Source organism: Acipenser ruthenus, chromosome 12 (assembly GCF_902713425.1).
Source record: "Acipenser ruthenus chromosome 12, fAciRut3.2 maternal haplotype, whole genome shotgun sequence".
In the NCBI taxonomy this organism is placed as follows: domain Eukaryota; kingdom Metazoa; phylum Chordata; class Actinopteri; order Acipenseriformes; family Acipenseridae; genus Acipenser; species Acipenser ruthenus.
The window spans coordinates 15,925,053-15,938,751 of NC_081200.1; the positions used below are offsets into that span (position 1 = coordinate 15,925,053).

The window sequence follows — 13,699 nt, forward strand, 5'->3', positions numbered from 1 at the left end:
TTATTATTATTATTATATAGAATTCAACACCGTTGCCCTGAGTTAGGGTTGCCTGTCAGGGTTTGACCGGACAGTCCGGGAATTGGCATCTGTGTCTGGGATTTTCACTATCTTATTAGAAAAAATGTACTGTTTAGTACTGATCTGTACATTCTACTTTGTCCCCAGCATTTGAATAATCCTGAAGACAACTAACATATTCACGTGATGTAAACAATCCAAGTGAAGGGTTGCAGTCACGTGACCACAGCAGGCTACATACTGTCAGTATTTGCAACCACAGAGCATACTTAGTCACAGGAATTAGAAAGATATCATTTATGATGTGCCACCCCTACTGCTCACCACCGGTGAGCGAGCACACTTTGACGTGAACGTTTTCTTAAAAGGAAAAAAGAAACTTACTTACTGGTACATGTTATTAAGAAAACATACATTTTCAATAGTTTGTTACAAAAGGGACTGTACTAAAGGAGTATGCTGTGCAAAAAGGAGCACAGCTTTAACAATATGTAAGGTACGTGCATAGTTTTTATTACTATTATGTATTGTGGTCAGTGTTTTCAAAAAGGTGAAAAATGTGTCATTCAACAACCTGAGGGCCCCTAACACTGTACACAAACCGTATGACATCATCCGGAAATGTGTGTGTTTTAATTTCAATGTGAGGGGATACAGAATTCTATAGCTTTACAGCGGCTATGGAATACTGTAACCCCCCCCCCATAGAGTATTGGAGGACCCCAAGAGCACATGAGATACTATAACAATAATAAAATCAGTTTTTCTATGTTTTTGTTTATCTTAATTTTAACTACAACAAAAACTGTTATATGTGTTATTTATTGTAGTAGTATTTTAAAAGCAAACACAGCTACAGTAAAAGTATCGGTCAAATAGACATTTGCTTAGATGTAAAACATGTTTCAATGTCTAAATTAAATACAGAACACAATGAACAGTTCTTGTGTGCAGGGAACGATACCACATAGATTTAAAGAACACACTACGAGGTAGGAAGAGACACCTCCTGAAAACTTCACATAGAAACCAAACAGAAGATTAAAATAAAGAGAAATGTGCTAATTTTTTTGCTTAGTCTTTGACCTTCATTGCTAATTGAATATCGAATCAGTGAATCTTTTGTGCCTTAAACTAAGTAAACTAAGTGACCGAGTATATCACTGTTTCAGGGAGAGAATAGCGAGGCGCGTACTCGTATATATTTTATGTTCTCGTTCAGCAGTCTTTCGAAAAAAAACAATCGTGTCTGCTCAGGCGTGAAATCACAGGGAATACAGAATTCCATGGGGTACAAAAATCAGCGGTACACCTGGGCAGAGCAGAATAGCCTTGCGCATGCGCCTTGTTTGAAATCACGTGTCCTGCCTGTAGCGGCAGCTCAGCTCATTCAAATTCCACGAAAGTCTTGAGTACTGAGAAAAAGAGAAAACATGGAAGCAGCTGTATTTCAGCCTTACCTGAATTCTATTCAGGAGTTACAGGCACAGGACCCCGCTGTTCTTGGGGTTCTCGTCGCCCTGTTGGTGGTCATACTCTCCATAAGTAAGTAAGTAAATAAATAAATAAATAAATAAATAAAAAGAAAAAACGACACGCAAGCATAGGTTTGAAGTAAATCCTGTGCTGCATAATTAAGCATACAGCAACCGAAGTGCAGAGACGTTTAACCCTTGAAGCTAGGTTTAAACAAACTAACGGTACGTAAATAAAATTAGGCTTGTATACGACAAGTGGATTAAATCTGTTTTGAATAACACAGATTGTGAACGTTATACAGTAATCCATTGTATGTATTAATACGTACGATATGGAGGGGATGTGAAAAATATTCACTAGACTTCCAGACAACACACATTAGTTTAATTATTATAATAAAGTAGCCTACATACATTGGGCTTGGTTCAGAATAATCCATTGTGATTTTTGTTTCTCAGTAGTCTTATTATGTTTTAAACAAAATAACGAATTGTACAGTTTTTGTTAACCACCTCTGCCACTGACTGACTCACTGTGTGACCCTGAGCAAGTCACGTAACCTCCTTGTGCTCCGTCCTGCAGCTGAGATGTTAAATCAATGTCCTCTTAAGTGACTCTGCATATAATGCACAGTTCACAGCCTACCTCTGTAAAGCGCTTGGTGATGGTGGTACACTATGAAAGGCGCTATATAAAAATAAAGATATTATTATTATTATTATTATTATTATTATTATTATTATTATTATTATTATTATATGGGCAATAATATTCTTACACACCATTGTTCTTAAAGATGCATGACTATAATCCCCCTGTACTTAAATGGTTGCTAATATCTGTGCACGCCCCCTATTGCTGAATTTGATCTTTATTTTTTGTTGCAGTGCTGTTGGTTGGACTCTGTGATTCTGGAAAAACTCTCATCTTCAGCAGAGTATGTTTATTTTCTTCCCCTATGGGATGCTCTTGTATTTATAGTACTAGTACTATAGTACTGTTTTAAGTTTCTAGGTTATAATCCTACAAGTTTTTTTGAATTCACTAATCTTGTGATTAAAATGCCTGCACACGTATACCACTATCTATTTCTTTGAAACGAGAAAAACACCCTTTAAATGATACAAAACTAGAAATAAACAGAATACCTGTTTATAGTAATTTAATTCAGTTTCTAAATATATTTTTTAAAAGTTTACTTTATTCCTGTATAATTACAATTTGGAGTAAATTACTTTGTGAATTTCATCCTTTGTGTTTTGTTAGCCAGATGAGAAAGTTAGCCCAGCAAAGAAAGAGTTGATGATTATATTTTGATGATTATTTCTTTTTCCAGTTACTGTCGGGAAAATTTAAGAAGACCCAGACCTCCATTACTGACAGCTCTACCATATACAGTGTTAAACGTGAAAAGGTCAGAGGTGAAAACAATTTAAACAATTAAAACAATTTCCTGCGACAACAGCCCAAGTACTCAGTAAAATAACATTTAAATATATAAGTGGGCTGGAAAGTGTTTTTTAGGTTTAAATTGTAATCTCGGTGTGTTGAATTCTACACCATTATATAGCATACATACATTTAAGACAGAATGACTGTCCAAATCTTTATTCTTTTTTTTTTATCAAATGTATACACTTAGTATGCAGACATTTGCTAAAACACTTTCCTTGCTTTTCTTCATTGCTTTCAGGGTTGTGGTTTTACACTGATTGATCTTCCTGGTCATGAGAGTCTGCGGCCTCAGTCTGTGGAGAGGTTCAAGTCTGCTGCCAGGTGATGTGTTAGTGGGGTTGGCAAAGCAGATGGCAATTGATTTGGCTACAAGGTTTATGCCACAAAGTTGTGGCACTGTAAGATTTAGCACAACCAGCTAAGCGATTTATTAGACCAAGAGTAGAACTTACCACCTTCCCATTTACAAACTGTGCAGATTTGCTGTACCTAAGAGCATCTCCACTGCAGGCTCCTATTAGGATAAGCTTGTGATTAACATATCATTTTTTGATTTAATTGCCCCTCTGTCTGACTTTGGAAACTGTTCTCATTTCAATATAGTTGATTAGACTGTATTGCTCCGCAGGGCTGTTGTGTTTGTCGTGGACAGCGCTGTGTTTCAGAAGGAGGTGCGAGACGTGTCAGAGTACCCTCCTCACCGATGCTGAAATTGTGAAGAATGCCCCAGCTCTGGTGGTCACCTGCAACAAACAAGGTGACACACTTGAATGATGCTTAGGGGTTGGGTTGACAAAGTTGTACCCCGCCAGGACACAGATGGATTTCTATAGCAAAATTTACAGTACCTGGGTGCCCACCTGGATTGCATAATTTGAAAACATTAGCTTTAAGATACATAAATGTAGTAACAAATACAGCTGATGCCGAGTGCAGCAACTCGCTGTATAATCTCATCCTGTCTGATCGGAGGCGTTCTCTTTCGGAAGACAAACTGAAAGAGCTGGTGTTCCTTTATTTCAATCTTGAAATTTAGAAAGACTTTGTTAAAAAAAATGCCATTGTTTTCTACTTGTTGGGTTTTTTTTTTTTTTTTTTTTTTTAACTTATGCTAGTATTTTGATATCCAGTATGAGAGAAGAACCCAGTAAAACGGCACAATTATTTTGTTACTTTGCACATACTTGTACAGAGATACTGCATAATTTTGCATAATTTTGATTTTTTTCTGTGCATAATTCCCTGGGGTGTAACAAAGTCAATGTCTTTCAGATATCACAATGGCAAAGTCTGCTAAAGTTATTCAACAGCAATTGGAAAAGGAACTGTGAGTATATTAAATCTAATCTCAATGTAGGTTCTTTAGTGAAATTGAGGTGTAATCTCTTATTGTAAGTAATGCATGCTGTGTTGCTTGTATTGGCCTAACTTATTATATTATAATATATTTAATGGATAATGGTATTGCTGTCACGTTGTTACATGGTAATAATGGAACTCCTAAGTCAAAAAGCCTTAGAGGTCTAGGGCATTATTTGAATGAGGGGGTCCCATTATTGCCATGGAACACACCGCAGCAATACCATTCTCACTATTATACTAAAACTTTTTTAATGTGTTTATTTACCTTTGTCTGAAATAATCATTGCAGTCAACTGTAAGAGTTCACTTTTTCAGAGCAGGGTTGAGCGTCCTGGTGAAGATAGTGTTTTTTTACTATCGATGCATCATTTTTTCATAACGCAAAAGAAACAGTGTAAATAATAAGTACATATATTTTCATCAAATCTAATCACGAAAAGTAAACATTCTCCAGTTGAACTTAACACTACACATTTCTAATTATTTATGTCTATTCACACTGTCGGCGAGGTTCCCCACAAAAAGTTAATAAAACATTAAAAATATTACTGTCTTACCTTTAGATGTCTTGACAGCAACCAGATTAGAGGAAAAAAATAACTCCAAGGGGGAACACAAGAATAACTATTTACAAGTCCAATGTAACAAAGTCTGTCCTCTCTCCAGAGCTCATTTTCTGTTTTTAATCAGAAATACTATGGCATCCACATTCTCCGGCTTCGAAGAACAGAGTTTGTTCACAAGCATCCCTGCTTGCTGAACACTCGCTCGCTCGGGACCAATGTTGCAGGGACACTTAACATGCTCTTGGCCAAGGCTGCTAGGTTGGGAAAGCATGTCTGGTCATTTTTCTACCAAATCAGGGGATCTTCACTGATGTTTAATGGAGTTTCAGATGCATAAATCGTCATCTCTTGTTGGATTAAGGTTTCCTTGGAAGTAGTATATGTTTGTTGCCGTCCACAAAGTAACAATTCCATTGCTTGTTCAGTCTTCGTTTTCTCTTTAACAGGTAAGTCCTCTGTGCTGCACTCACTTGTACAAGCACGATTTCTGTCATTTTTGAGGTTGTCCGCCACCAGCCTCACTGGTTTGCAAGACAGTGCTGCAGACACGCGGGCTTTGGCCTGTTCGGATAGGAAATCCAGATGGCGAAATCGTGGGGTCAAGAAATGACACAAAAAGCAGCGGCATAACCTCATTACTTGGGTCATTCAGCTGATGGAAACAAAATCACTGAGACACATTATGCACTAGCTTATCTCTCAAACTCTGTGTAAGTGAAATTACCAAATCTGTTGAATTTTAAGAAGATGGTGTCTCCTCTTCATCAGGAACTTCAGTCAGTCTGTGTTTTATCCCTGTTGCAAGTGCGTACAAACAACTAGCTCTAATGTTTTTCTCTGCACTCAAAAGTACTGTAGCCAGTTCGAATGGCTGTAGTAGAGGTAGTATCTCAGCCATTAGCTTCCACTGCTCAGTCGTGAGATCTAAAGTAGCTGCGTCAGACTTTTTGGTCAAATCTGGGTTTGACAAAACAGCAATAACTGGCCATTTTAATTCAAGAAGGTGTTCAAACATATAATAAACCGTGTTCCACCTTGTTTGCACGTCCTGTATTAACTTTAGTGGTGCTTTTTCTGTGTTCAGGATTTCTGTTTGTTTCCTATTTAAAGTGCTTGTTGCCAGCTCACTCTTTTTAAAATGTGCAACCAGTCTCCTTGCTGCTGCCACCACTAACGGTAACATGTGAACTTGTACATCCTCCAAGCTTTTCTGAATGCAGAGATTTATATTGTGCCCTGCACAGCTCACACTTGCCACGCTACCAAAAAGTAACACAGCACGCTCGCAGAAAGCAAAGACATGAACACAAGCTATTACTTTTGTAGCCACTTCAAACTCTGTTTATTTGATTGATCGCTTCTGCTAAATTCACAGCTGTGTGTCTCTCGTGTGATTTTCGTGTCGCTAATACTGCAAGTGCCCAGTTTTGCTTAATGTAATGGCAGGTGACTGTTAAAAACTCTTCTTGTGCCATGCTTGTCCATACATCGGTAGTGATGGACATTGAATTACACTCCTGACTTAAATCCTGTCTAAGCTTTTCCTTTGCACGTTCGTGATCCAGAGTAATGAATTTGGAGATTGTCTTTCGACAGGACATTTCATAGCCTGGAGCAAGATTCACAATCAGATTTTTAAAAGCAGCTCCGTCTACAACAGGTCTGATATCTTGTGTGACAACATCCACTATCACACCTGTTATTTCTTTTGATCTGATGCTTTTTGGATCAACTTTATTTCCAAAATAAGCTGTCACTGAAGGTGTTGCTTCCTTTTGCTTTTTACTTGTGTTCCCGCTGTCGTATTTTGTCAGGTGCCGTCTTATTAAATGATCCCGCAGGTTGGTGGTATTGCCAGAGAAGCTCATTAAAACTCCACAAACGACGCATTTTACCTTTACATTTTGTTCTTTTGAAAGAAAAAAAAACGCCCAAACGTCTGACGGCATTATTTAAAATTAAATTAAATTCACGATTTAACTAGAAAATCTGATCCTGAAATGCAGCCTACCTCTCTAGGTTTTTTTTGTCACTCTTATTACTCTGAAAACGTACGTGCTGCGTAGTGGGCGGGGAGGTTTATTTATTATTATTATTTAAAGGAACCAAAGGAAAGGAAAGGAATAAGAGCGTAGATTTAAATTTTGCTGGTGCTAATAAAACAACGGTCCTATTAATGAACTGATAGATGTGTTTTTCTTGGTCTTTTTTTTTTTTTAACCATCGATAGTTATTTCAACGATTCGATGCATCGATGGAGCGATGCATTGTCCCAGTCCTAGTAAGCAGTGGTTTTTAGATGTCATTAATTAGTGTCATCTTCTCAGCTGTGCTTTATTTACCGTTCCTTTATCCAGTACTAACAGAACAACTGTGCTATAGAAAGCAATGGGAGATTAGTTTCCAGTTGTATATTATATAGTAGAGACATATTTTTCTTGCGTTTGTGAATGGCTTTGAGTTGCTTACATGAGCTTGTGTTGTTTTTCACTGTGTCCTTTGGCTTCACAGCAACACCCTGCGAGTAACCTACTCAGCAGCTCTCTGCGCTCAGGACGGTTCTGCTGCTGGAGGCACTGTGCACCTGGGCAAGAAGGGCAAAGATTTTGAATTCTCTCAGCTACCCATGAAGGTGGAGTTTGTGGAGTGCAGTGCCAGAGGGAACAAGGGAGAGAATGGAGAGGCTGACATGCAGCTTGAGAAGTGCCTGGCTAGGATTTCGTGAGCTGACTACATTGTGCACCTCACAGTAACAGGGTTACAGACAGATCTGGCTATTGGTCTCCCTCCATCCAAATGCATGCCCTTGACATCACAAAGCAGCAATGGAAAATAATGGCTTAACATTGTACACCTCAAGCATATGCCTTCTGATAAATGTCCTGCTGAACATATTTTATGGATGGGCAAAGGATATTTTATTCTCTGTGTGCCTATACCATTCCTGCTGCTTAAATACCTGCAACTCCACTCAGCAGAGCTATTAAAGCCAAAAAAAAACATTTGTTATTTATCTTTTAGTAACTATATACCAAAAGAAACAACAAATAAAACCATCAGTGTTAACTTGTATTTGTCTTGTGAATGAGCCGTTTGGCTGGATTTGTTTTGAGGTAATGCTTATTCTTAATTTGACTTGCATTCTGGGTTTTCTTTGCCATTAAAACAACACACCGTTAATTTATTTTTGAGCGTGTGCAACAGTAGACATAGTGCTTTGTTATGTATGTACAAGCTGCAGCATGAGAGATTTATGTGTTTTTAGAAGATGTACTAGGGCTGTCAGTGAAGCCTCCAAATAGCAATCGATTAATTGGGCACACAAAATGGAATCATTCGAATAAATATTGATGATTGTACCGCCCACATACATTGTCTCACCATTCCTCTCCGCCCGACATCATTATTTTAATATCATTGCAGTTAAGTAAAGGCTTGTGAATGCATGGGGTAATTACACCTTGGTAGAGTCAGGAGGAAAAAAAAACGCAACAACAGTTTAACATATTACAGGGATGTTAATAAAATATTTATTACAGTACTTTGGAATGTAATCTATATAAACTAGACACGAGTTTATGAAAACAGTCTTTTTTTTTTTTTCAGTGACAGCTGCAGCATCACGCATTGCATCTTGTTAATACTGTACCACCTAACCTTCACAATGCGGAAATCCCTGCCTAAAACATAATCATAATAATAATAATACATTGATTTACTTACCACAACATGCATACCCGTTATAGGTCAAGCTGATCGTCACTCCAAAATTGCATTTAACATCACTGATCATTTTTCTAACGTTATTGAATATTGTTAAATATTCATTATATAGAGAATAAAGTACACACTACTGCACATAATCAGATAGTAAAAGCCACCAAGGAGTTCTGTGACATCACAAAGGACAAGGCCGCAGGCCGAGTCCTCTTGAGATGCCACGGAACTCCAAGATGACATTTTAGTATCTGATTGTCTGTAGAGTAGCTTGTATTTTATTGTGTATAATACCAGCACAAAAAGAAAAAAAACACAGACACAGATAAAATTAAACAAATCTTTTCTTTACTAAAAATCACAAACTTTTTATTTTTTAAAAAAAATAATAATTAGACGCTGTCAGTTAGTATCTTGGCTTTCTCTTTTGGTTAACATCAGATTCATTAAATTTCACGTTGAGTTGTTAAAAACGCAGTTATGCCCAAGAATGCTGTGGAGGCTGTAAGTCAGAGTTTCGTGTGAATGGCCTTTGGGTGACGCTGCAACAGAGACTACGTCATTATCGTTATTTTCTTTCTCACTAACTTTGTCGTTTTGGGAGGGATCGTTTCTACCGGTCGCAGTTCACTGATCTCTGTCAAGTATGATCTGAGGATGGCGAGATCGGAGATGGTGTTCCTAAGTTACAGTTGGTATTTTGCTGCTGTGCTACAAAGTTCTGCCTTTCAGCCTCTGACACAACTGTAAATCGAGATGACTTTTTTTTTAAACAAATAAGCTTTCTGTTTGAAAATTGTCTACTTGAACTTTCAAAGAACTTTGAAACTGTCAGATAATTTTTTTAAGTTTTTAAAAAATGTTCATTTCATTCACGTCAGATTGCGCCTGTAATCAGAAATATCAGCGCGATCTGTCGTCATAATAGGGCTACAGGATAGTACTGTTGTCGCAATAGGGATTACAGTAGTACTGTCGTCAGTAGTGGCCTTTAGTCATATAATTAAGAATAGGGTTTTATAGGGACATGTCAGTTACACTGGTATTATATAACAGTTTTGAAACTCCAAAGAAGTGCAAACTATATACAGTCAGTTTTCTTCAATGTGCACAATTTATTTACAGGCTGTTTGCCAGGAATACAATTTACAAGCCTGTCGTCCTGCTCTGGATTCAAGGCGGCGCGGTTTTTTGTTTGTTTACATCGAATACACAGAGGGCCGTACTTACAAAGCATTTTTAAAACTGATTCGCTGGTAGGATGTGACCAGCAAATCAGATGCTAGTTAACACCAGCCGGAAAAGAAGAGCACGCCCACTGCTCGTCTGGCAGAAATACTGTAAATAGCAAGGCAGGGGGTTCGGTGCAGTTTCGTTGATCAACTTAAATAATGTTGTTAACTATGGACGTTACAAAAATCAGTGGCATGTAACTTCAAGGTGTTGAATACAAGACAGTAAAATCCCATTTGACATTACACTGTGTCAATAAGAAACTATTACTAGTTTAATGTTTGCCAGTACCTTTTACAAGGGGGTTCATCCTCCACACTTGTTGGTTTTGTTCAGTGTCTGGCTCGTTGGGCATGTTACATGTGTCAAATCTCTATGGAAACTGCACACAGTCCTTTCAATGGATCTATATATTTATTTTATATGTTGAAAATATGTGGTGCACCATATATTTTCATTAGTCTGTAATCCATCTAAAATAAATATATGGATTACAGACTATATATATATATATATATATATATATATATATATATATATATATATATAAGGGGCCGATTTCTATATATGAAAAATATAATTATCATACTTTTCTACCGTATATTAAAAATGTATGTTTTTTTTTCCACAAGGACTGTTGTGAACACAAATTATATTTTTTATTTGTACTTCTGTTAAAATCAATAAAGCTCTTTCAGTAACTGCTGGTGGTAAATGGGTAAGGGGGGTAGCTTGCAGTGCTGTCCACAAAGATTAATCAAAGATGTTATGATCATTTCCATGAAGACCCAAGTTTGACTTGTACTGTTGCCTTACTCAAACAGATCCAGTATCTAACTCCTTCAAGAGAAAAGCTTGTAAATTAGGATTGGATATTTTATTACTATGGATAGAGGTATTTTTTTTGTTCAGTAATTTGTAAACTGCTGTTTGTTTTTTATGCAATAAAGTGTAAATTATTTAAAACATACTTTGGCGGATTTAAATTTTGCAATATTCTGACTTCATTTTTCATTAATATTCCAGGCCTTATTGACACCAACCCTTTAAAAATATCGCTCATTAACAAATAGTATGATATTTGCAGTATTTTGCAGTGCTGGCCACAAAGATTAATCAAAGATGTTATGATCATTTCCATGAAGACCCATTTTATATGATCCCTGAGCTTTTGTTATTCGCAAGTTTGACTTGTACTGTTGCCTTATATATATATATATATATATATATATATATATATATATATATATATATATATATATACACACTGAGTGTACAAAACATTAGGAACACCTGCTCTTTCCATGAAATAGACTGACGAGGTGAATCCAGGTGAAAGCTATGATCCCTTATTGATGTAACCTGTTAAATCCACTTCAATCAGTGTAATGAAGGGGAGACAGGTTAAAGAAGGATTTTTAAGCCTTGACACGATTGAGACATGGTTTGTGTATGTGTGCCATTCAGAGGGTAAATGGGAAAGACAAAAGATTTAAGTGTCTTTGAACGGGGTATGGTAGTAGTTGCCAGGCGTGCCGGTTTGAGTGTGTCAAGAACTGCAATGCTGCTGGGTTTTTCATGCTTAACAGTTTCCTGTGTGTATCAAGGATGGTCCACCACCCAAAGGACATCCAGCCAACAGCAGGCCAGTGGTCGAAAACGGCTCATTGATGAAAGAGGCCAAAGGAGGCTGACAACAGACGGGCTACAGTTAGTCAACTGACAGTCCAGTACAACATTGGTGCTGAAAGACCCATAAAAGAATGCACAACTCGTCGTACCTTGACACGAATGGGGTATGGCAGCCGACGACCTAACAAAGTTCCACTTCTTTCAGCAAAACACAAGAAACTGTGGTTGCAGTGGGCTAAGGAATGAAAACACTGGACACTGGAGGACTGGAAAAACATTGGCTGGTCTGATGAATCCCGGTTCCTGCTGTTTCACTCTGATGGGAGGACTAGAGTATGGAGAAAACCACATGAGTACATGCATCCATCATGCCGATATGGGCAGCAGTGTGGACTAGTGGTTAGGGCTCTGGACTCTTGACCGGAGGGTTGTGGGTTCAATCCCCAGTGGGGGACACTGCTGTTGTACCCTTGAGCAAGGTACTTTGCCTAGATTGCTCCAGTAAAAACCCAACTGTATAAATGGGTAATTGTATGTAAAAATAATGTGATATCTGTATAATGTGAAATAATGTGATACCTTGTAACAATTGTAAGTCGCTCTGGATAAGGGCGTCTGCTAAGAAATAAATAATAATAATAATAATAAATGCCGCGTGTCAACATTGTAGGCTGGTGGTGGTGGTGTGATGGTGTGGGGTGTTTTCATGGCACACATTGGGCCCCTTGATAAAAGTGGAGCAATGTTTGAATATATATATATATATATATATATATATATATATATATATAATTATCATGCCCGTTATAGGCCTACTGGCGAAATGGCCAAGAGACAGTAGGTGCTTAATATATACAGAATTATTTTGCCCCTTAATTTTAGCGTTTTTGGTCATAGAAATGAAATTTAACATATTTTACAACGTTACCGTAGGCTACTTTATATTATATTTGCACCAGGCCATGTTGTTAACATAACAAGCCTGATGCTGTCGTCCAGGCTTTACTGTGAAACTGACTGTAATCAGGGAGGGTGTGTGCGCGCATTCTACTAGACTGGAGAATAATGGCACGGGAGTTTAATTATAAAAACACAAGTGTAAACAAACAAGTAAAAAAGATTAGCCTGTCGTCAGACATGTCATGGTAATACAAAATGCATTAATGTACTGCGTATTGGTATTGCGTCTGGTCTGGGAAGGGGGACACACGGGCACATTAAGAGAATTTCTGCGGGACATTTTTTATTTCAGGGGGGCATTGGCACAATGGCGTGGCCTAGCGCGAACACTTGTGTTGTGAAAAAACAAAAACAGCAGATTACATTTTTTCCTGATTGTATCTTTAATTTTACAACTTGTGCTGTATTTCATTGTGTCTTCTCATGAGGATGTGGTCATCATTCATTTATTTATTGACCTACATGGATTTCCAACCCATGGGTTTTCTGTGAGGTTGTTTTTGAGAGAAGTATAGAACTGAGTCATTATTTATGTTTGTTTCTTTTTTCTATAGATTTCTATTGGGTCCAGCAGTAGTACACACCTCCATTGCTGGAGTGAGCAGTGTCAGTTGTTGGGTAGCAGGGTAACGCGTGTCTAAAATCATACTGTATATGCAACATAAATAAAAGTCAGAAAACTACAGGCATGTGTAGATGTGGAGGATGGCAGAGAGAAAATGATGGTGCTTTTGGCAGTTTTTTTCCTGCAGAGGTTGAATTGTTTGTTTTTTCTGCTCGGTCACAGCCCTTTTATAGGGTGAAGGGCTTTCCATCTTTGTCAAAATAAGTAAGAATCAAATGGAGAGTTAATGTTTGCCATGCATTTTCCAATATTTTGCTAAGGGTCACGGACATTGAACTGCAGTACATTGGCATAGCACAACAGAGTTTTTAAACATTAGGTGATGTATTAGAGCAAGCTTGAACATATCTCTCTCCGGCTCAGTTTGAAGTTCTAATTGTATTGTTTCTGCTGTAGCCAATTTAAGAATCATAGTCACAAAGCATGTACCCCCTGCCGTGCTTGCAAAAGGAAAAACTAACTGCTGACATTACAGAACTAGCAAGGTGCTCTCAACCAGGGAGGGGGAGGGTGCAGCAAATATAGAACTATTTCCCAAATAAACGTGACACCTGACAATGTTGTCTGGCCAGGGGATCCATTCCTTGCTTGGGTTTGAACTCTATTGTACATTTATATTCTTAATTTCACACTATGTACCATTAAACAA

General features: G+C 37.7%; 1 pseudogene; it reads left to right on the forward strand.

Moving 5' to 3' along the window:
* Positions 1-1,375: 1,375 nt before the first annotated feature.
* LOC117416768 (signal recognition particle receptor subunit beta-like) lies at positions 1,376-8,063 on the forward strand (annotated as a pseudogene).
* The last annotated feature ends 5,636 nt before the right edge of the window (positions 8,064-13,699 follow it).